The 20,606-nt window shown below is 53.8% G+C and overlaps 1 protein-coding gene across 2 annotated transcripts in view; it reads left to right on the plus strand.

Moving 5' to 3' along the window:
* Positions 7,216–20,606, plus strand: part of PPP6R2 (protein phosphatase 6 regulatory subunit 2) — a gene marked incomplete at its 5' end in the record, with an annotated part of 59,464 nt that continues 46,073 nt past the window's right edge. The window contains 2 exon segments of one of the 2 annotated variants that reach the window (XM_021384206.1): positions 7,216–7,385; positions 9,249–9,373. 2 annotated transcript variants of the gene reach the window in all.

Raw genomic sequence — 20,606 nt, forward strand, 5'->3', positions numbered from 1 at the left:
TGGTGGGGGTGAGACCCCCCCCAGGGTCTCCTGGTCTGTGCCCAGCATGGGCTGGGTGCTCAGGGTTCTGCAATCCGTGCTGACTGCATGCAGGCAGCGGAGCTAATGGATGCGGTCACGTTCCTGTTGGTATTCCAGTAGGAAACTGGCTACCCCAGTGTGAAGCCTGTAGCTAAGTGCAAAGCTACTAGTGCAAGAGAGACCGACTTGTATTTTTGCATGCACGCTTGGAGGAGGGAATCAAGGCTATCGTGCAGGAGTGTTCTGTGTTTATGAGGCTTTCATGTGCATGGTCAGAGCCCAGCAGAAACGCCTGCTGCAAGGGTTGAGGGCTCTGCTTTGCGTTGCATTCTCAGTCCCACGGTGAGCTCAGGACAAGGGGGGATCGTGATGAATGAGAAACGCGTCTACGTGAAATTCTGGTGTTGAAACCCATGTTTTATTCATGGCGTGCAACTTCTAAGGGCGTCCTGCAACTGCAGCGATGACTTGCAGGATTTCACAGAGAGCCCTTGCTGGGTGATGACCCTTGGTGTTATTGTCACCGAACCAGCGTTCTGGGCAGGGATGGGCTGATGGTACAGTGTTAATTTGGGAGCTGAGGAGGCTGCTCTGGGCTCATGTGGGCTCCTGCATTAAGGTCAGCTCTCAGCTCCTTCATGTCCTGCAGCTTTTGCTTATAAAACTCTTGTTCTTGCAACCGAGGGCCCGCTTCTGTTTGCTGCGTGGGCTTTGCTTGCTTCACAGCCTCCAACAAAACGTGATTTCGGCTTTTCCCGTGGCTTTGTGCTCAGTCTTTCCCAGTCATATTGAGCTCTGGGTGCAACTGTAGCACCAGGGTAAGGGCAGCTTTGCCTGAATGTTTCATCTCGAGAGATCAAGGCTCAGCATTCCTGCCGAAGACAGATCCGTATCTTGCTATTTTATGCTTCGGGCTTTCTTGCTTGCAACAGACCGAGCTTAGCGTAACGCCTGCCAGTGTCAGCGCTGCTTGGAGCACGTGGGGCACATCAGGGAGGGCCCTGCATCGCCTGCTCTTCTTGGTGTGATGCTGGGGGGGGGAGTCTGGGACAGAATCAGCCAGGGTTTGGCTGTCAGGCTGGATGGAGAGCGATCCGGCGAGACGGGCTGCTCCGTCGTGAAGCTGAATTTCCTATTGCTGTCAAAAATAGCATGACTCCAAAGGGCAGGCACGGTGCCAATCTGAATTTGGAGAAGTGCATGTTAAGGAAGCCCGAGCCTTTCCAAGTTACGGATTCAGCAGGCTGGAAAGAAGTCGGTGCTTGGTGGAGGAGATCCTTATGTACTTCCTGCCTGTAATTTTCTGTTGTGGTTGTGTGTTTTTTTGTTGTTTTTTTTTTAAATGTTGCTTTCCTGTTGCTCCGTGAACAGCTCCTGTGCGGTGAGCGCAGCTGGCAGCGAGGTCATGGCACTGCCCAAGGAGCTGCGTGCTCCCCATGCAGCGCTGCTCCAGCTCCTCCTCTTTACACAAGGCAGCCAAGGCAAGCCAAAAGGTTGGACACCCGTGCTATAAAATCGTGGAATGGTTGGGGCTGGAAGGGCCCTGCTCCCACTCCCCACAGTGAGCAGGGACCCCCACGGCTGCACCAGGTGCTCAGAGCCCCGTCCCCTGAGCGTGGCTGCCTGCAGGGACGGGGCAGCACCACCTCTGTGGGCAACCCTCAGTGCCTCACCGCCCTCAGCACAAAGACCTTGCTCCTTAGACCCAGTCTCAACCTCCCTCTGTGAGCTGGAAACCATCTCCTCATGTCCTATCACGCAGACCCTGCTAAAGAGTGCACCCCTCCTTTCCCACATCCCCTTTAGATACTGAAGGCCGCTCTCAGCTCTCTGTGCAGCCTTCCCTTCTCCAGCTGCACAGCCCCAGCTCTCAGCCCATCCTGGTCAGGAGCTGTTCCATCCCAGGGCCCCTGTTTGTGGCCCTGCCCTGGACACACTCCACCAGCTCCATGTCTCTCCTGTGCTGAGCACTCCCCATGTGAACGCAGTGCTCCAGGTGAGGTCTCCCAGCGTAGAGCAGAGGGGCAGATCCCCTCCCTGGCCCTGCTGGCCGCGCTGCTGTGGATGCACCCAGGGTGTGGTTGGCTCTCTGTGGCCTTGCAGCCCAGTTCTGTCTCGTGGTGCTGCCCCACCTGTCCCCTCACACAGGGCTGTGCTCCATCCTTCCATCCTCCAGCTCGGACTGGTGGGGGGGGGTTGCTGTGACCCATGTGCAGACCTTGCACTTGGATTTATTGAACCTCGTGGGGCTCACCTGGGCCCACTGATGAGATGAATGAGATTTCTTATCAGCATTGTTTTGTCGTGGAAGTGAGAACTGAGAGAACACACCGTAAGAGTCTGAGGTAGGATCTTGGGCTAAAATGCAAAGCGGGACTGAGAGGAAGCTCCTGAAGCACTTGAGCTGCATCTCATCTCTGCAGCTGGAGATGCTGAGGATTTTAAACCCAGGGAGGAGCAGGCTGCTGGGGTGGTGCTGCAGCAGCTGGGCTTCAGCACCGCGAGGTTGCAAGGAGCTGCAGCGCGAGCAGTCTGCGTGCTGCCAGCTGCTCTCCTTTGGGAAGTCACAGCAGTTAAATCCTTGAGAAACCAAAGCAGTGCACGGCACAGCAAAAGGACTGAAACAGGCTGGTGATGTGTCTGGAGTGTCTTCCTTGGTTGTTTTGAACAGCTTCGCTAACAACTCATTCCTTGTTCCTGCTCTTAGGCATGTAGTGCTCTTCTAGTTGCCTCCTGTGCTGCAGCTGTGAAGTACTCGGAAAACCACAGACATCTCCAGGAGCTTGGTTCTTCCCTTTTTGAATGATGCACTTGCCCGTCCTTTGGCAAATAGCGTAGCACGACTCTCGGAAGAATGAAGTGAAGCATGTCTGGGATGCACAGTGACCCCAACCCAGGGTTAGCAGAGCACAGGGTCGCACACAGGAAGATCAGCAGCGTGTGAACGTGGCCGACAGCAGCCGAACTCCCCGTGGAGTTCTGCAGTGCTCCACATCTGGAGCACAGCGCCCAGTGCGGGGCTGCCCAGTTCCAGGCAGACTGGGAACTGCTGGAGAGAGCCCGGGGGGGGGGGTGCAGAGATGGTGGGGACCTGGAGCACCTCCTGATGGGGACAGGCTGAGAGCCCCGGGGCTGTGCAGCTGGGGAAGAGAAGGCTGAGGGGGTCTGAGCAGTGCTGATGGGTATCTGAAGGGTGGGGGTCAGCAGGAGGGGGCTGGGCTCTGTCCGGTGGTGCCCAGCACCAGGACAAGGAGCAGCGGGCACAGACTGGAGCCCAGGGAGTTGTGTGTGAGCGTGAGGAAGAGCTGTGTGCTGTGAGGGTGGCAGAGCCCTGGCACAGCTGCCCAGAGAGATGGGGGGAGTCTCCTTCTCTGCAGAGATCCAAGCACACCAGGATGCTCTGTGTGCAGCTGCTGCTAGGAACTGCTGGGGAGGTTGCACTGGGGGGGCTGCAGAGGTCCCTTCCAGCCCCCACGGCTCTGGGGTTCTGAGGTATGGCAATGGGGGGGCAGGGACCCGGTGAATTCTGGGGATGCAGAATGAAGGAGACGTGAGGAACTGTTCCTGGTAGAGGAATCTGTTGGCTCGCGTCCTTGTTAAGGTAAAAACTGCAAACTGCCACCCCTGTGCTTTGCCTTAAGGAATCTCTCAAGCCTACCCGTGCAGGGCGCTGGGGGTGGTTGTGTGCCCCAAGACCACGCTGCTGGGCTGTACCACTTCCATGCAATCACAGAATCGTTTGGGTTGGACGGGATCTTTAAAGGCCTGGCTCCACCAGGTGCTCAGAGCCCCGTCCCCTGAGCGTGGCTGCCTGCAGGGACGGGGCAGCACCACCTCTCTGGGCAACCCTCAGTGCCTCACCGCCCTCAGCACAAAGACCTCGCTCCTTAGACCCAGTCTCCATCTCCCTCTGTGAGCTGGAAACCATCTCCTCATGTCCTAACACACTGAGCCTACTCAAGAGTCCAGCCCCTTGTTTCCTATAGCCCTCCTTTCCCCCCCCCCACTTTAGACTTGTTTGCTGGAGAACTGAATCATTCTTGTTGTGCATCCCCCGTGGGCGCGTGCCAGTTGCAGAGATCAGAGCTCGTGCTGGAGTGTGGGTGATGGTGTTTTTGCTTTCTGTTTCCTGGCTTTCACAGAGCCAGCTTTAGCAGTACTGTAGCTTGCCAATTAGCCGTGCATTGGTTTGAGTTTTGGAAGGCATTTATTTGGCTGGTTCTGTGGTAGCCCCGTTGCTTGCTGATTTTATCTCAAGGTTCGCTTGAATCAGAAATACTCTTCGCTGAATGACGGTCAGAAGGGAGCTGAAGCAAAGCAAATGGGAGCAAGCAGGAGAACGTGGCTTGAAAATCCTCCAGAAACCAGTGGGATGGAGTCGGAGGGGTGGTGAATGGTGGAGGAGACACATCAGGTTCCTGAGGAGCGGACGGGGCTCTGAGCACCTGGCGGAGCTGCAGGTGTCCCTGCTCATTGCAGGGAGCAGGACCTGGTGGCCTTCCAGCCCCAGCCATTCTGTTAGCAAAAGGAGGCCGTGGTGGAAACACCTAACTTCATTATTGTCCATTCTTCCCTAGCTAGGCTGACACGGAAAGCCGCCCAGGAGCTCCGTAGCCTTTTTGTTGGTGCAAACCATGTTCCTGGAGGAGCCTGCCAGACTCGCATCGTCTGGCAGCGGCTCTGCTGACAGGTTCCAAGCAACCCAGCCGTGCTGCTTTGTTCTTTCTCCTTCCAAACCTTCCCATGGACCCGAAGCCCGGCAGCGTGCTGCTTGTCAACCGAGCTCGCCTCGGAGCGTTTGGAACTGGGCACTTTTTTCCGTTTACCCTGCAGAGTCGTCTCTCCAGCAGCACAAAGAGCCATGTCCTCAGAGCTCTTGTTATGCAAGTCGAGGAAACAGCGTGCAAACTGTCCTAAGTGGGAAGCTCCTTTGGAAAATCAGCGAGTTGGTGTCAGAGGAGCGGCTCAGCAGTCCGGCTTGCAGCGTCACTCTCTTCAGAAGGAGCAATGCTTTCGCCGTGGGCTCAGCTGGTGTAATTAACAAGTGAGATTGCTGGAAGGAAGCTGTCTTTTCTTGTGCAGCTTCTGTTGCGCAGCCAGACTTGCGACGAACGCGCACGATCAAGGATCTGGGGAGAGTCTTGGTGATGAAAATCCGGAGCAGTGAATGCCTGTGAGGTAGCGGCGTGGTGTTATGTATGAAACTGGCAGCTTTCCTCGGCTCGTTAGTTACTGAGCGGCTCGGCAGAGCCTTAAAATGGATCGTAGCTGACTGAAAGTGTCGGCTTGGGAGTGTGAATGAGCAGGACGTGACGTTGGCAGGGGGGGGAAACGGGTGGAAAGGCAGAGAGGGCAGCCGCTGTAAATCACCAGGCTTTGGTGTGGTGCTTGCCATCCTCTTATGCTGGGAGAGAAACATCAGGACGGCGTTTGGGGCCGTCAGGACGACGACTGGGACCTTGCAGAGCCCTGCGGGTGAGTTTGGGTAGGCCGCAGCATTTTGGCCATCAAACAGCCCTGGATTTTGGCTGCTCGTTGCCGTGCCCGCTGCGCCGGGGCCGTCTCCGGTCACGCCGAGCTACGTGGCTGCTCCTGAGCTGCAGGTGGGACTGCTGGAGGAGTTCTCATCCAGCTCAGACACACACACGATAACGCCCCGCTCCCCGCGTTGGGCTTGGCTTTCATGAACTTTCTTTTCATGAAGGTTTCTTGCAGCCTCTGCCACCGCAGGACGCCGATGCGGTGCAGGGGGCCGGCTTCTCTGAAACACTGAGCAGCGCTTGGCCAAAAGCTTAAAATAGCTCCCGGTCTCGGTTACTGCTATAATTACCCGTGTCATTTCATCTGTCTCATGATTTGCATATCGTTTTGCAGATGTCCAGATGGAGAGCCAGATACATTTGCAGTCGCTCTGAGCCTGAGTTTACGAAGAACGTGTTTTAAACGGGGATTTGCTGCTGAGAGGTTGCGCGTTCTGTCTGAACTTAGAGCAGCCAGGAGCGAGGGCAGCACTGAGTGCAGAGGAGCAGCACTCAGGTTCCCTGGCCCCTTCCATGGCAGGGCCTGTGCCCACGCTGCTGCTGTCAGAAAAGGGCAGTCATATTAAAGTGTCAATGGGAGGTGAATTGCTCATGGAAGGGCTACGGTCCTGCGACCGAAGGATCAAATAGCTGCTGCTGGATCCCAGGCGGTGCTGTTATCGCAGAGATGCGGTCCGTCCTGCAGGTTACCTCCAGGAGCTTAAATCATTGCCTGTTCTGCCCGTGTGGGAGGTGCTGAGGCCAAAGCTGGGTCAGGAAGGGGAACGTTTCGGCTTCGGTGGGGTAGGACTCTTTGTGTTGCTCAACAGGATGGTGGAGATGGTAGAGGAGTCGGGGTGTTGTCCGCAGATCAAACGTCGCCCGGGCGGCTGTTGGGCTTTTGGCAATTCCTGTAAAGCTTTGGGTGCTCTGAAAACACCCAGGGAATGGAATTCCCTTCTGACAACGGCGTCAAGAGGCGGTGGAAGCTCAGGGAGGGGGATTCCCTGGGATTTGGACTGAAGAGAGGGCACTGGTGGTAACGCTCGGTGTACGATGGTAAATACCCACGGTGCCTGCGAGCTTCCTTTGCTGATGTGTTTGTTGACTGCTTCTGCTGTGGGAACCCTGAGCTTCCTATGGCAGCGCCGAGCCTCGGAGGGATCGCGGCGTGGATGTGGTGTGTGCTGGAAAACAAGGAAGTGGGAAAGAGCAAAGACTGTGGGACTGATCCTAGGGCTGCCTGTGGCCTGCGAGTGGGATGAGGGGTGTTCTAAGGATTAAAACCAGCCTGGAATGTCTAAACCCAAGGTATTTTTTAGCAGTTTTGTATGTTTGGAAATATCTTGGCTCGTGAAACGCTGTAAATCTGCAGTCTCTTGGATTCCTGTAGATTTTGCTCACGCTGAACTTCAGGCAGGCTCCTCACGCCACACTGGGGACCTGCAGACGGGTGTTGGTGGGTGCTGCTCGGCCCTATGAAGCTTCGGGGAGCTCTGCAGGAGCATTCCCAGGACAGAACTTGAAAGCAGATTCTGTGCCCCCAAATTCCATGACCCGTTTAAACCAGAGACCTGCAAAACGTTACAAAACTCTTGGCTCTGGGGGCCTGGCAGTGAGTCCCGTTGGTTAGCTTGCCATTCCCAGTAATCGGTTTCCTATTGATTGCTTTTAGACACGTTGCCTTGCCAGTGAACTTGGAGGTCTGGAGCATTGGAGCAAGCCTAGAGCAGTGACATCCGCAGACACTTGGTTTTCAAAGACGTGGAAGAGCGCTGCTTTGACCACACAGGCCCGTGCAGCTGGTTCACACTGAGCGAGACATGTACATCTCTAGAAAAGAAGGTAGAAAAGAAACACTTCTACTGCACCGTGTCGTGCTTTCTTACATCTGACAGCCCGTGTGAGGGAACACCCTCTCTCAGGCTCAGTGCTCTGTGCTGTCTGTAGGCACCTGCTGTGCTCTGGGGCTGAGGAGGGGCCTGGGGCCTGTCCGTGGTGCTGGGATTCAAGCACAGGCTGAGCAGAACTGGGGCTGGAGTGACGCCGTGCTGCTGGCGGGGCCAGGATGGGGTCCTTGCAATCTCTGCGGTTCTGGGATGCTGTGTGGGCCCCAGGTGAGGGTTTGAAGTCAGTGCTGCTCTGCCGCGCTCAGCTGATTGCATACGGCACGGAGGAGACTTTGGACGAATGCTGGGGAGAAGGAAAGGCATCACGTTTACAGACCTTACCCCTGCACAGTCAGATCCTGTGTACTCTGCCCATTCCAATTAACAGCTTCAGTTTGGGCTGAATGTATCACCAACTGCAAGGCTGCCGACAAGGTGATGAGAAAATGTCTTGCTCTGTGTTGTGCCATCATGCCTTCTGAGGGTTCCAACGTGTGCAGGACTGTTCAGGTCTGTGGAATGCTTGTCCCAGGAATCATGGAGTGGCTGGGGCTGGAAGGGCCCTGCTCCCACTCCCCGCAGTGAGCAGGGACCCCCACGGCTGCACCAGGTGCTCAGAGCCCCGTCCCCTGAGCGTGGCTGCCTGCAGGGACGGGGCAGCACCACCTCTCTGGGCAACCCTCAGTGCCTCACTGCCCTCATTGCAAAGACCTTGCTCCTTAGACCCAGTCTCAGTCTCCCTCTGTGAGCTGGAAACCATCTCCTCATGTCCTATCACACAGATCCCACTAAAGGGTGCACCCCTCCTTTCCCACATCCCCTTTAGATACTGAAGGCCACTCTCAGCTCTTTGTGCAGCCTTCCCTTCTCCAGCTGCACAGCTCCAGCTCTCAGCCCGTCCTGGTCGGGAGCTGTTCCATCCCAGGGCCCCTGTTTGTGGCCCTACCCTGGTTGCACTCCACCAGGTCGGTGTCTGTCCTGTGCTGGGCACTCCCCATGTGGACGCAGTGCTCCAGGTGAGGTCTTCCAGCGCAGAGCAGAGGGGCAGATCCCCTCCCTGTCCGTGCTGGCTGTGCTGCTCTGGATGCACCCCGGGTGCAGTTAGCTCTCTGGGCTGCCAGGGCTCAGTTCTGTCTCGTGGTGCTGCCCCACCTGTCCCCCCACACGGGGCCTTTTTGGCAGGGCCGTGCTCCATCCTTCTGTCTCCCACTTCATACCGACAGCGGGAGTTGCTGTGACCCAGGTTGAAGTCTTAATGTGAGCATGCTTCAGAAATTGGGGTAACGTGATGCTGGGCTCAGCTCTGAGCCCCGTGCAGGGCAGTGTGGGCTGCACCAGGGTAGGGGCAGAGTGGCAGAGCCCAGCTCCGTGCCCAGCCCTGCACTCCAGGAGCTGTTCCTGCACCGGCTGCCCTGTTGCCTCCGTAGCGATCAGGGCCCCAGGCTGGATGTGAAATACGTGTATTGTTGCTGCAATTATTCTTGGAACAAGTGAAAATGACCTTTCGGTTTCCCTGACAACCTATAACTTTCTTTTGAAGCGATGTCAAGAAAACAAACGTATTCTTGACTGAGGTACAAGTCTCACGGCTGAGTCCGAGGGCTGAGGAGTGGAGGGGCTGTTAACCCCTAATGCAGAAGGGGAGGGGTAATTAAAAGGAGCTCATTACAAGTTGATCTGGTGGCCGGTGATGGCTTGGCAGTGTTAGTCACCTACAGTCCAGCTCCCAGTTCTGTTTGAGTAAAGGGGTGTGTGGAAGCTTGTTTGGGAAAGTCATTGACCCTCGTTAACCATAACTTTTTAACATTTTTTTTTCCAGGATAGAGAGAGAATTCACACTGGATGAAAATAATTACCTGAAGCTGGGTGTATTCCAGGAACCATAACCCAAATGTTTCTGTGTCTGTGGAGAAGATCTCCCGTTTGAAGTAACTTCTACTGAAGGTACTGCATCTGCCTTTCCTTTTAACTCGACCGGTTGCGAATGGGGTTGTTCCTCGTATTTAATTTTAAATAAATTTGAGAGGGAGACGTGGTGCTGCTGGGATGCTGCTGGGGAGGGCTGGCTGCACGCAGGTGGAAGCTCTGCTGCTGTTCAGTCTGCAGAGCAGGCGTGGTGTGCTGGTCAGGATGCTTCCTAAACCCAGGTTACACTGCCACATGCTTCTCATCTTGAACATAGTTAAGGGAAGAAGATGGAATTTTTTCTTTCTTTCTTCATTTTCTTTTAATTTCTGGAGGCTGTCTTTCCTGGAGTCAGCCCCCCCACCCCCACTGCAACCCCTGCAGCAGCTGCACACAGAGTGAGCAAGTGGGTCGGGATCTCTGCAGAGAAGGAGACTCCCCCACCTCTCTGGGCAGCTGTGCCAGGGCTCTGCCACCCTCACAGCACACAGCTCTTCCCCACGCTCGCACACAACTCCCTGGGCTCCTGTTTGTGCCCGAGATGGGCTGGCTGCTCAGGGCGCTGCAATCTGTGCTAAACCCACGCAGGTGGTGGAGCTAATGGATGTGGTCACGTTCCTGTTGGTATTTCAGTAGGAGAAGTTTCTTAAGTTCAAGTTAAGGAGTTACTTTGCATCCAAAGATGGGCAGTGGAGCTGTGGGGGTCTGCAGCACAGCGCTGTGGGGAGCAACTGAGGGAGTGGGATGGGGCAAAGGGGCTCAGGGAGAGCTCAGCAATCCCTCCCACTCCTGAAGGAAGGTTGTAACGAGGGAGGGTCAACCTCTGCACCCAGAGAGCAGCCATAGAACGAGAGGGGATGGGCTCACAATGTGCTGGGGGGGGTCAGGTTGGAGACTGGGATCAATCTGTGCTCCAAAGCGTGGTCAGCACTGGCACGGGCTGCCCAGGGCAGTGGGGAGTCCCCGTCCCTGGGGGTGTTCGAGAGCCTCAGAGTTGTGACCCTTAGGGACGTGGTCAGTGGGGATGGGTTTTCCTATGGAAAAGCACTCATGCTGCTGAACCTTTAGGCAGAGAGAAGGCGTCCTTAAAGTTCTCACGAGGGTTCAGGAGAGCCCAGCTATCGTTGCAGAGAAGTGCAGGTTACAGGTGGTCTGTGAACAGAGGTGCTGCTGGAGCTGCTCGGAGTTGGAACAGCTTGGCCAGGGAGGTTGTGGGTGCCCCATCTCTGGAGGCATTCAGGGCCAGGCTCGATGGGATCCTGAGCAGCCTGACCTGGTGGCTGGCAACGCTGCTCATAGCAGGGGGGGGGTTGGAACTGGGTGGGCTTTGAGGTCCCCTCCAACCTAAGCCGTTTCATGATGGTTTTGGAACCCGCCACACCTGCTGGTTGGAAGCAGGAGAAAATGGTTCTAGAAGCCATTTAAAAGCTGTAGCACGTGGGTGGTAACAAGATATTTGTGGTCATCTGTGCCAGCAAAATGTAGAGAAATAGAAAACAGTTGGCAATGACAGTGCAGCCCAGTGACGAGCGCAGTTGTTGTGGAGATGTAGCTGGCTCAGGGCTGGTACCTGCTCCCACTGATGACGTTGGGAAGGGGGAGGAGGGGTTCAGCACAGTGTGAGGGGAGCACTCCAGCTTTCTGCTGGTCATCAGCTCAGTGGTTTGTTCTGAACCAGAGTGGCTGCAAAGCGTTTTGGGGGGGGTGGGGAGGCGTCCCTTACAAACCTCTTTCTTGTGAACTCTAAGGAACTAGACTCTAAGCTCTAAGGAACCCGCTGTTTGAGGGGAGTGGAGCTTTTGGACTCTGTAACCTTCTATGGCAGTAAGTTCCACAGGGTTTTTTCTTCCTGCTTGGAACCTAATTGCAATTAATGCTTTGTTTTAAAATAGCCTGCTTGATATCTTCGAGGTGTCTCTCCGTTCTTTGGTTTGTGGGAAGCTGTAAATAACCCTGTGTTCGCCTCCCCAAAACCATTCGTGCCTTTCTTTGTCTCTGCTGTTTTGCTGAGCTGAAGTCATCCATCAAGCCGAGTTGAATGCATCTTCCCTGGGAAGCTGTGCGTGTTCTAGTTCTGCTCAGTCTCTTTCAGGAGACGCTGCCCCGACCAGCTGTACTTGTTCCAGCTCTGCTGTCTCTCCTGACAGAAGCTAACCAGACCGGCGCTCGAGATGCAAGCACACGATAGTCAGAAGTGATGTCATGCCTCCTGTTTACTTGCTTATTCTTCCCTGCAATAACTCCTGATGCTCCTTGGAGCTCCTTGGCTGCTGCTCGGTACTCAGCTCTTCAAGCAGTGACTCCAAGATCTTCTTTGAGCGCTGTAACAAACAGGATCTGTTTGGTTTGTGTGTTAAATGCTTCATTTCTTGGGGAGCACCGCGACGCCTGGCGGAGGAAGGCTGCTCGTCTGCTCTGTCCTGCTACTAGTAAAGCTGTTCCCCTTGTCTTATCACTGTCCACTCTTGTAAAAGCTGCTCTCATCCTTTTTTCTAAGCCCCCTTCAGGCACTAAGGCTGCAGGGAGACCTCATTGCAGAGGGCTGAGATCTCCCTGCAGCCATCCCTTCTCCAGGCTGCACACCCCTCCCTCAGCCTGCCCCACACAGAGCTGCTGCAGCCCCCAACCATCTCTGTGCCCCTTCTGGTCTCTCTCCTGCAGCTCCATGTCTCTGCGCTGGGGGCCCCGGCCTGGATGCAGGTGCCACTTCTCCATCCTGCCCAGGTCCCTCTGGATGCCATCCTTTCCTTCTGTCATATCAACTGCATAACTAAGGGTTATTATGCTAAGGGTGCCCTCGGACCCAGCGTGTGTGTCACTGATAGAGTCGTCGATGAGCACCGGTCCCGAGATAGATAGAACCATGGGGGGACCCCACTTGTGACCAACGTCCACGTGGACACGGAGCTGTTGGGGTTTATGGAGCAGCCTGGGCTCAGAGCTCATGGCAAGACCCTGGGCTGGATGGAAGCACACAGCGAGGAAGCGGCGTGCCAGCCAGGCGTGGTGGGCAAGGCAAGGTGCTTGTCCTCATCCCAAAGAAGCAGGCTCAGTCAAAGCAATAATGCCTCGACTTGGTACCTGGCAACAGTGGTTGTAAGCAGGTGCACTCTTTGCTGTGTGCCTGCACGGGTTGGAGAGAGGGAAGAATTTCTTCCAGCACTGGCACAGGCTGCCCAGTGCAGTGGGGGGGGCTCTGTTCCTTGGGGTGTTCCAGGTCCGTGAGGACGTGACACTTGGGGACACGGTGGCATGGGTTGGAGCTGGCCTGGTGATCTCAGTGCTTCCTTCCAGCCTTCATGATTCTGTAACTCTGCAATGTGCTACTACAAAGGCACGAGGTCTGACTTAAACAAAGGTCTCCCAGAGGGGCTGGCCTGTGAATGACGCCGTCACCTTGCTGCTCATCGAATGCTTTGGGTTGGACGTTGAGGAGCACTGCTTCTTCTGAGACCTTTTTCGCTGCGTTTTTCCCATCTTTCCTTTGTTGCTCCGTTTCTTAAGTTTTAGCCGGCTGCCCCCTCGCAGCTTTTCTTCCACACCAGTTGGAGAAGCCCATGCAGAATGCCTGCTGGGGATTTCAGGTGAACTATCGATCTCGCCGTCCTCGCCCGTCTGTACGTTCTCGGTGGTGTGTTAACAAATTGCACAACGGTTTGCTTGAAGCAAACTTTCCGAAGGCAAGCTGGACTTGAAGTTCACCAGGTGAAAGCGGTGGCTTTGATTCCCTGCTGTGGTTGTTCAGCAGCTGTGTTTTAAAGCTGTAGAGCTCTTTGAGCGCTGGGGAACCCCGGAGATCTGTTGTCAGCTGACTCACAGGTGCGTTCTGAACCTACAATCTACAATCGGAGAATCTCTCTCCTTTCAGAAAAGGAAAGTTATTATTTGTGCTTACGGAGAGGAAAAAAGAACCAACATGGAAATTCCGTATGAAAAAGTGGAGCGAGAACCTCATAAAAGAAAATTCATTTTGGGAATCCGTGCCCGGTAAGACTGGAGAGGCTGAAGGAAGTGAGAGCGGGGAGGAGCTTCACCTGTGGCACAGTGCTGACATAGAATCATAGAATTGCTCAGGTTGGAAAAGACCTTCAAGATCATCAAGTCCAACCGCAACCCAACCATCCTGCCCTAACTCCAACAACCCACCGCTAAATCCTGTCCCCGAGCACCACATCCAAACAGGTTTTAAACACATTGAGGGGTGGTGACTCCACCACCTCCCTGGGGAGCCTGTTCCAGTGCTTCACAACCCTTTCTGCACAGTTTTTCCTGATCTCCAACCTCAACCTCCCCTGGTGCAGCTTGAGGCCATTTCCCCTTGTCCTGTCCCCTGTCACCAGTGAGAAGAGACCAGCCCCGCTCTCCCTGCAATCACCTTCCAGGTATTTGAAGAGAGCAATGAGGTCTCCCCTCAGCTTCCTCTTCCCTATGACTTGATGCTTCTCCTTTGTGTTTTTACTAAAGGAAGATGTTGCAGGCAAGTCAAAAGTACTCAGGAGTGTTTTCTTTTTGGAAACCAGTAGGGTAACGTACAGCTCTCAGCCCTTCCATGTGTTTCCACTTAGTAACTAAGTGGAAAATGTTCCGCCTTTCATTTTATCGGGAGCAGGCTTAAATAAGCTTAAATAAAAAGTCCATAAATCGTGGTAATTTCCTCCCAGTTTCCAGGAGGAGATGCCAGCACTGGTTGCTGGTCCTCCCATGGCCGTTTTCGCTGGTCTTGTTGTACCAAGGGCGTTCTGGAAGGTAGGAAAGTGGCGTGGTGTGCACGCGCCCGTGTTCAGATAGCAAAGCTCAGGGCAGCTCTGCCCATGGTACGGCAATAATCCCGGGCAAAACAATGCAAATACGGATTTCAGAGAACAAAGACCCAAATTCACCCAGAGTTTTAAGGGCAGGAAGAGTCACAACGTGTCTACGGCAGCCTGAGAAGCACCGTGAGATGCTGTAGGCTTCATGGTAAGGCAGATCTCACCGTTCCAGTTGGTGAATTTGAGCAACCGATGATTTTATTTTATTTTTTTTAACAGATATTTCTTTTCTAGCAAAGGCAGAGGTCTCTGCACCCACCCGAATGGCAGTTGGTGTAGGCTTTCAGAAGAACCCTGTCTGCCCCCAGAGCAGCTGTTAACTGGAAGGCCAGGCCCCCAGGTGGGAATCCCAGATACAGGGAAGGATGAGATGAAGAGGGACAAAAGGGGTAAAGGGGACACTGAATGCCCCCAGCGGAGCAAATACGTATTTTATGCTAGTGCAAGCAATGGAACAAAAAGTAGCAGTGCATTGAGGGTCTCCTTCCAGCCTCAAGGGTCTCCCTCCAGCCTTGAAGGTGATGCTGTCGTTCCATTCTATGACTCCATGCCTTTGAAGCATACGGAGAAAGAGGACTCGATGTTCCTTAACGTTGTTCATCATCTACCCCAGACTCTGCGCCGTCACGGGTTGCTCCGTGTGTTCTGCTGGTTCTTGTCTGCAGCCTTTGCATACTTTCTAAATCTTCAAAAAAAAAAAAAAATTCCTGCAGCAGTCGTGTTGGCAAATAGGGAGCGTTTGAATGACGGCTTAATTCTACAGCTCTGAAACGGAGCAGCAGCGCTCTCCGCGAAGCAGCTGATCTCCAGAGATGGCATCGCATGGCTGGAGGGAGCTTGCCTCCTGGAACCCACACGCTTCCCCCCGTGGTTGGATGCTCCAGATCAGAAGGAAGGCTCTCAGGTGTCTGCAGCTGCACGTGGGGTGAGCACCAGCACCTGCGATGGGGACGTGGGGAGCAAGGCAGGCTCTGCTGGTGTTGGACCCCCATCTTTCTTGCAAGCCGCGTGTGCCGGTGCGTCCCAGCTGAGCAGGTGTCTGCTAACTAACTAACTAACTAACTAACCCCCCGTTAGTTTATTGGAATGACCCAGTGGAAAGGTGGTGATCCTCAGCTTGGCCGGAGGCACGCTGGAAACATTTCCCCATCGATTCCTGTGCAGAACAGCCAGACCAACGAGGTGCGGCTCCTCCGAGGTGTGCGTGTCCTCTAGGAGGTTATGGAAAATCGTGAATCCACTTAGCATTGAAAAGCAGCAAACAGAGAGCACCTCTTGGGCACCTCTGTTCTGTTCAGTTGTTTTCCTCTTCCTTGCCTGCATAGTTTTTCTGTGCTACCGCCAGCAAGGATGCTCTTCCCCGGGCCTGCCGAGCACCTGCCTTCCTGAAAGCTGTGACTTATCACAAAGGATTCAAACGGATTTTCTCTACGACATGTTCTCAGTCCAGCCCGTTTCTCGCTGTGAGTTACGATGTGAAATTCGTCCTTTTATTTTTTTTTTTTTTACGGCGTGGTTTGTCAGAGCTTCCTGCTGGTGGCAGCCGCCGGTGAGGCAGTGCTCTCATGCATGAGGAGCCGTGTTTCTGCAACTCCAAGCAAGAGCAGGAGAAAACAAATGGGAGAGCTGAGCTGTGGGTTTATCTTGACACCGGATGACTATCATGGAATGGCAGAGCACACATATTCTCTACTACTTCTCTTGCAGTCTGTGGCTTGCTGCAAGATTGCCAGAGCTCCTCTTGCTCGGTGGCCGCCTGTAGGGCCGTCCCACTTCTGCACTTTCTTGTTGCCTTTACCAGTGCTCAGGGCAACCTGTGGCCTGGACAGGAGTCATTATCACTCTTATAACGACTGCATTTCAATTTTTTTTTTCCCAAATACGTGAGCTAGAGACAGCTTTAAAAGAAAAAAAAGAAGAAAGAAATAATACCAGGAGTTGAGTAGCAAGAATGCAAAGCTTGACCCTGCTGCGTTCATCATCATGCGCTCGTTGTCATTGAGGTTTTTGTTCTTTTTCCCTTGTTGTCTGAGGAAGGAAAGTGCAACTGGAGAGGCAATGTAACAGAGATTGTTTTGGATACGTCCACGTCTCTCAGTGGCCTCTTGGTATCTCAGGCGAACTTTGCCTCTACTACAAATAAAGGCAGGCTGCTGGTGGTGGATAACAGCTCGCTGAGGAAATACCCGGTTAAGGAAAGATTATTTTAAGCTGTTCACAGCTGTTAATCTGCACAACATCTTTGTACTGCTGAGGGTGTGCCCGGTTTTATGAAATTAGAAATGTAAGCGTGGGGACCACAAGTGAATGTTGGTAGGTAGCAGGAGCGAGGTTTCTGGCAATGCGAGGTTAGGTGAAGGAAGGACAGGTTGTCTAAAAGGAGCACTGCTAGTAAAATCCAGGAAATTGGAGTTCCTTTTGAGTAACTAGTTATGGTCTAACGCTTCGTGCTTCTTAATTGCTTCGTGTTTGGTAGCTGAAGCTCTCCATTAGATGCTGCCCCACCAGTAAGCACGAGATGTGCTCAAAACCCTTCAGCTCAAATCCAACCATCCTCCAAGCTCTTCCCAGGCCATCACTAAACCACGGCCCTTAGTGATGTCCCTCAGTGCCCCCAGGCATGGGGACCCCTCCCCTCTGCCCTGTGCACCCATTTTGTGAGCAAATTCTCCCTGATACCCACTCTACACCTCCCCTGGCAGCTGTAGAGAGTGATGAGGTCTCAGCCTACTCTTTTCCAAACTGAACAACTCCAATTTTCTCATCCGATCCTCGTGTGTCTTACTTTCTAATCCCTCCAGCAGCCTCGTTGCTTTGCTTGAGCAACTCGTGATCCTTCTTGCAGAGAAAGACCTAAAGCTGAGCGCAGTACTTGAACTGTGGGCTCGCCAGCACCAAATACAGCAGAACCAGCTCTTCCCCAGTCCTGCTGGCCACACGGTTGCTGATACAAGCCAAGATGCCATTGGCCTTGTCCACCCAGGCACGCTGCTGGCTCATGTTCAGCTGCCAGCCAACACCCCCAGGTGCTTTTCCTCCTGTAGCTTTCAGCCCCTCTGCCCCACACCTGCAGCGCTGCGTGGGCTTGGTGTGACTGAAGCGTAACACTGTGTTTGACCTGGTTTCATGCTGTACAGCTGCATGTGGCCCAGCAATCCAGACTATTCAAACCCTTCTGCCAAGCCATCACAGAACCTCCTGAGACCGCAAGGATTGTCGAGTCCGACTCCTGGCTCCACACGGCAGCACCCAAAACCCAAACCCTGTGTCTGAGAGCACTGTGCCCACCGCCCTCCGGTGAAGAACCTTTCCCTAGACCCAACCTGGTCCCCCCCCGATGCAGATCTGTGCTGTTCATCGGGTCCCTCTCTGATAGTTTTATGTCCATCTGATGTTGTGGCACCCAACCTGCTCCCAGTGCTTGAGGTGAGGCTGCACAGAGCACAGTGGGACAGTACCTTCCCTTGCTTGGTGGCATTGCCATCAGCTGTGACCCCAGCTGCATTTCCACGGGGCTGCTCTCCAGCCTCTCATCCCCTAGCATGTGCAGAGCCAGGGCTGCCTCTATCCCATATGTAGAATTTGCCTCTTCCTCCTGTTAAACTTCATATGGTTTCTGATCACCCAGCCCTCCAGTTTGTCAAGATCTCTCTGCAAGGCGTCTCTGCCCTCAAGGGAGTCAACAGCTCCTCCCAGTTGAGTGTTGTACACAAACTTACTTAGTGTATGCCTTCAAGTCCTGCATCCTGGCCATAGATGAAAACATGGAAGAGAACTGTCCCAAAAATGGAGCCCTGCAGAACCCCAGCAGTGGCCGACCACCAGCCTGGTGGAACCCCGTTGACTACAACACTCTGAGCCTGATCCGTCAGCCAATTGCTCACCCAGCACATTATGTTTTTGGCTAGCTGTATCCTGGGCAGTTTGACCAGAAGGATACTGCGAAGCCTTGCTGAAATCCAAAAGATGACATCAGCTGGCTTTCCGTGGTCAGCTAGGTGGGCAACCCCGTCGTATAAGAAGACTAAGCTGGTTAGACAGGACCTTCCCCTCGTGAACCCACGTTGGCTGTGACCAACGACTCCATCGTCTTTCAGGTGTTTTTCAGTTTTGCCAGGCACCAAGCTGAGACTGGCAGGCCTGTAATTAATTGCCTGGGTCTTCTTTCTTGCCCTTCTTGAAAACTGGGACAATGTTTGCCAGCTTCTCCAGAGCCACGGGATGATTAAGGTTGGAAAAGACCTCTAAGGTCAAGTCCAACCATCAGCCCATCCCCACCATGCCCTCCAAACCATGGTCTTAGCTGCCGCATCTACGTGTTTCTTCTGGTTGACTGGGACCTCTCTAAATTCCCAAGACCACGGTAAAATAATTGAGAAAGATCTTGTGATGACATCAGACAGCTCTTTGAGTACCCTGGAATAAATCCCATTGGGCCCCATAGACTTACATCCATCCAGCTGGAGCAGCAAATCGTGCACAAGTTTGAGGTTCTCTAGGGGTTTATCGTTCCCGCAGTCGTCGTCCTCCACGTGAGGATCTGGGAGTCTCAGGACCCATCTTTGGTACTGAAGACAGAGCAGCAAACTGGTTAAATGGAGAAACTTGGGCAGTTCACCTGAATTGAATGGAAGTATCCGGACTTAATGGTAAAATCAGAGTTTTGCACCTGGGGAGTTAGGCGCGCCAGGAGGTAGAGTTAAAAACTGGATTGGTTCCTTCCCACACAAAAGAAGGAGGAACTGATTCATCCTTTTGGAGCATCCCTTTGCTGACCTGATCCCGTTCTGTCCTAAGGTGGAGGTGGTCTGGATGTTGTAGCTTGGTGAATGCTGAACACAGCACTGTTCTTTAGGCTTTAGGATGTTGCAAGAAGCCAGTGAGGTCCTGCTGGTCTGAGGACTGGGTCTTCCTCGACCGGACAGCGTGAACGTGGAAAGCAGTTCCCTCCTGCAAAGGTGCAGAGGCCAAGCCGAGCTCTGTAAGAAGATTCAGCAGTTCTGCAAGAGGAAGCAAACAGGCAGACCACGTGGTTATTCAGCGTACATAGGTTTGTTCCTTCCCCTGCTCTGAGCAGAAAGCAGTGTCTTGGCCTCTGAGGAAGAGGCTCAGGCTCCAGAAAGGGCCACTTCTGCTTTTGTCCTCATTGAGTTACAACTGTGCGCCGTTGGCTTTCACAGTGACCGAGTTCCTCCTGGTGAACGGGGTGTGCTTCCTTTCCTAACCTCCCATGACTGACTCCCCTGCACGGCTCTGTTTGAGGTTACGTCTCCAAAAGTGGCCTCTGCAGAAGAGTGACGTGTCCCTTTCCGCTTCCCTCTCCTTCGTGCAGGGTGGAAGGGCCCAGGAGCCCACTGCTCTGTGAGGGCACGGGGTCGTGTTAGCCGGCCCCATCAAAACCCGAAGCTGTCCTTGTGGTCTTCATTCCTGGAAATCTGCATTTTTTTTTTTGTTTTTATTTTTTGCCACCAGAACAGTAAGGTGCCCCAACTTGATTTAAGTTCCTGCTTTTCCTTTCTTGGGCCGTGCAGTGCCACACGGAGCAAGAGGAGGATGCTCCTCGTGTTTCTCAGTGGCTCCCTGTCTTCCTCCGCCTCTTCTGATGTACTGTGACCTCGGGTTCCTTAACTTCAGCAGTGGGTTCTAGTGCTCAGAACGGTGGTATGTAGAAGTTCCTCCGCTTTGTTTCCTGTCCTATGGATTTATTTCTTAGCACCAGCAGTGGGCTTTGTTTCTCGTTTTGCATCCGGGCTCTACGAGGCCGCCCCAACCCTTCCCTGTGGGATGGCTGCAGTGCCTGGGGGTCCCGCTGAGGAGCAGAGCGCAGTGATGGATGCTGCTGAGGTTCCTTGGTGAAGCTCAGGTTCTCTCTGGGGACATCCCATTTCTTAGGAGTGCTTCTGTTCCAGCAGTGCCTGTGACCTCAAGAGATCACTGAGTCCAACCCCCCTGCTAAAGCAGGTACCGTACAGTGGGTCTCACAGGTCGGTGTCCAGTCGGTATTGAGTATCTCCATAGAAGACCACCACCAAGAAGAGCCTGGCCTCATCCATTTGCCTCCCACCTCTCCTCAGTTATTTACAAACATTGACCTGATCCCCTCTCAGTCTTCTTTTCCCCACGCTGAACAGACCCAGGTCACCATGCCTTTCTTCCTACGAGAGATGCTCCAGGCCCTTGGTCATCTTTGTGGCCCTCAGCTGGACTCCTTCTGGGAGATCCCTGTGTTTGTTGAACTTGTGAGCCCAGAACAGGACACGGTATTCTAAATATCCAAGCAGTGCAGTCCCCGTAGCTCCAAGCTCCCCTGGACTGGTTTTAGGGTGAGGAAGAGGAGTGCAGCGAGGGCTGAGGACATCTCTTTGGCCTTCCCTGTGGCTTGGACAGCTTCTCTTGGTAGAACCATGGAAATGAATGGAAAAAAAAACGTGGAAGGGACAGATTGGTAAAGGGCTTACTTT

The sequence above is a fragment of the Numida meleagris genome, chromosome 1 (genome assembly GCF_002078875.1).
Source record: "Numida meleagris isolate 19003 breed g44 Domestic line chromosome 1, NumMel1.0, whole genome shotgun sequence".
Taxonomy (NCBI): Eukaryota; Metazoa; Chordata; class Aves; order Galliformes; family Numididae; genus Numida; species Numida meleagris.